The sequence below is a fragment of the Malus domestica genome, chromosome 16, assembly GCF_042453785.1.
Source record: "Malus domestica chromosome 16, GDT2T_hap1".
Taxonomy (NCBI): domain Eukaryota; kingdom Viridiplantae; phylum Streptophyta; class Magnoliopsida; order Rosales; family Rosaceae; genus Malus; species Malus domestica.
In genome coordinates this window covers 13,937,284-13,940,484 of record NC_091676.1, presented here as the reverse complement: position 1 = coordinate 13,940,484, position 3,201 = coordinate 13,937,284, and the positions used below count along the sequence as shown (strand labels likewise).

At 34.4% G+C, this 3,201-nt stretch overlaps 1 long non-coding RNA gene across 2 annotated transcripts; it reads left to right on the top strand.

The window, feature by feature from the left end:
• Positions 1–286: 286 nt before the first annotated feature.
• On the top strand, positions 287–2,475 carry LOC139192852 (uncharacterized). Of its 2 annotated transcripts, none has more exons than XR_011577334.1 (6): positions 287–375; positions 597–657; positions 882–938; positions 1,098–1,271; positions 1,364–1,460; positions 2,239–2,475. It is a non-coding gene; the product is annotated as an uncharacterized lncRNA (long non-coding RNA). The 2 variants fall into 2 exon arrangements; XR_011577333.1 differs by having other exon boundaries at positions 858–938.
• The last annotated feature ends 726 nt before the right edge of the window (positions 2,476–3,201 follow it).

The window sequence follows — 3,201 nt, the reverse complement described above, 5'->3', positions numbered from 1 at the left end:
AATACAAATGAAAATTTATGAATTAATATCTAAAACTTAAATCAAAATGAAATTATACATATACTAAAACCCAACACAAAAAATATTGTTCATTAACAGTGTTCTTTAACAATAGAATGACGAGAACGCCCTCCAAACTTTTTTTCTCACTGCGTTTTGTCTCAGCCTTTCTACAGTAAAAGAACGATTATGCCCTTCTAATTGCACGTGTCAGTCATCGATGGATGGTTTGGCTTTAGTTCTTCTGGACCTCTCATTTCCTTTCCACTTTCCACTTTCCACTTTCCTCTCACGAATACCTCGAGTTCTTTCGTTTTTCGCAGGCCGTTTCTCTTCGCCTGGGATTCTGTTTTCTGCCGTCATGCTGCTTTGTTGGTATTGTTGTTCAAAATATACCTTTTGCTTCGTTGTTCTTCGATTACTTGTTAGAATTGTTAATTTATACCCTTTGGTTCGATTGGAATTATTTTTCGGTTGATTTGATCCACCGTTTGCAAGTAAATTTTGCATGTTTTTCTCCCAACGGGATTACGATGTTCTATGTTTTCTTGGATGGTTTTTTTGAATATTTGATGTGGTTTGGTTTTTTGTTTCAGGAATTTGTAAATATTTGGTTTCGATTGGAATTTCTGGGCTCATCTAATCCAACGTTTCCAGGTGAGAAAGTTGCTTAAATTTCGATTTTTATTAAACTCAGGTGAGCTACTTCAGTTTTTTAGATTGATTTGAAGGAATTTTTTGCCCAGAAAAGCTAGGGTTTCTGGTAAGTTTATCGAGTCTTACATCTTGGGGGTTTTGTGATTTTGGATTTACAAATGGATTGAAATTTCATTTTTCTGATTTCACCTCCCACATAGAACCTGATACTTAGTCACCTTTAGAGCAGCTTCCTTCTCTCTTCTTCTCCAACCATGGTTGCTGATCCTCAGGGCATTAAGGTGAGTTTCATTGTGGCCATATTTTTTAGCTTTGTCAGTGCGTCTGATTTATTTTTTTTGTATTGGTGGTTTTCAATTTAGGGATGAATTGTGTGTTTAAATTTTGCTTTTGTAAGTTTGGGGGTTATGTGTTTAAATTTTGCCTTTCTAATTTTGTAGGTTTTCTGGTAAATCTAGGATTGTAGATATGAGGAGTCGAAATTAAGGTTGTCGAAGTTGGGGTTTGGTCGGTTTTTGTTGTGCATCCCCGTGCAGTAGGCAAAATGGGAGGCAATGGGGTTGACCATCCATTGAAACATTTGGAAGAGGAAGGCGGTAGCAGTCAAGGACAGAGTAAGGATTTTCTGTTAAGTTGTCGAATTTATGATTCGGTGGAAATGGATAACAAGTATTCAAATTAACGATTGGTTACATGTTCTTTTCAGCATGAGAGGAATCAGAAGACAAATTCTTCACGGCCTTCTTCGGTTTTAGAGATTTTTCAGGCAAAAGAGTTCAATGTTGGTTCTTCACCTCGGAGAGGTTAGCACCCCCACATATTCCGAGTTATAGTTGTTTTTGTTATCTGTAATGCATTGAGGGACAAAAAATGAAGCTTTTCCTTGACGAGAGATCAGGTTCTTAGTCTTATGGTTGAACTATAGTTTGACAACGTGGAATTACTTAATATTTAGCCAAGAAACTTTCTATTAACACCAATGAACCAAAATGTGTTAAGCTTTATTGTCTATACAATGCGGAAATGAGCTTCCCGTCTTAGCTTAAAATTCAAAAGTATATTGCCAGGATGTTTGTTGTGCCCTTTAGTTTAGTAATCAGTCATTACTTAGTGTAGTCACTAAGGTGTAAATAAGTCATGAAATTTGGAATTTAGATGACCATACTGAAGTTCTAGAGCGATACTGATTAAGAAACGAGATGACGGATTGAAGTGGTAGAATAGTTCTTAAAATTCATGTTGTCTAAATTGTGGAAATACTTCAGATCCTAAACTATGATTGAGTCCACTATTGTTGTTGGTGTGGCCACCATTTACTAAGCTTTTCAGTGAACCATAGGATAATGTGATCATGATCCAAACTGATAGTCTAATTAGTCCGATGATGTGATCATGCCTACCCCAGATGTTATTGGACTTTAATGCCATACTGGGATCCATTTAAATATGTATTTATGTTTCTTTTGTTCTGGTGTTAATCTAATATTTGCTCACTGATATGTAGTTTACTCCAACGATAATGGTTATCTAGGATAGCCTTTCTTTATGTCTTAATTATTGATAGTGCTATCATTTTTGCAGGAAGCTCAAAGGATGATTAAGAAGAAAAGGAGATCATAGATTGGAAAATAGATGGACAAAGAGGCGATAGAAATTTCTAGGGTCCCAAACCCGTGACATAAAAGGTATAAAATTGTTAATTGTTAATTGAACATAAATGCACTGATTACGAATAAGTATGGTTGCTTTTGTGTCATATTGAATCTTGATTTCGTGGTGTACATTTTGTCTAATAGATTATTATTGCCCAATTTGTCCCATGTTCGTCTTCCATAGTACAGCTCTGAATTTCCACAAAATTTTGTCCGATTCTGAATCTGTTTATTTCCAAAGAAGGGAAATTATAATAGTTCAATAAATAACCACATTAGAGTTTTGGGTTTTCAAGAGATGGATTTCTATGTTAAAAATTTTGTTTGTTTTGACGCATGAGTGAACATGGGGAGAATCGAGAGACGGAAGATAGAAGAGAGGAAGACTCACTTCATGTTAGTGCCTTTTACTATATCTTTATACTTTCAAACAAATGAAATTGTTATTAGATTTTGTAAGGTGACATGTTAATTCTCTAAGTAACTTGCAATTTTTTCCAATAGGTTTGTTGCTAATAATATATTGTAACCACTCTTTTTGCCATTTTCCAAGAGGTCATTCTCACTAATTTTTATATAGGTTTTTTCACATTTGCACAAGTTTAGTTGTCTTTCTTATTATACAATGTAGTTCATTAGTTTGTCATTTAATAAGTGCAACCGTACATGCAGCTCTGATTTTTGACGATATAATTATTCTTATAATTTTAATTTTGACATGTGAGTTTAGCTTACTAATTAACGTTGTTTCAGAATTCATGGTGTGTTAATTTGATGAAGTTGCTTCCTATTGTTTGGTTTATCATATACTGGAATTTGAAATGTCATTTGATTCAAAGTTTGCTCTATTTTTACAAAATAAAGAAAGGGTTTTTGTGGGGTTGTTGCCCAC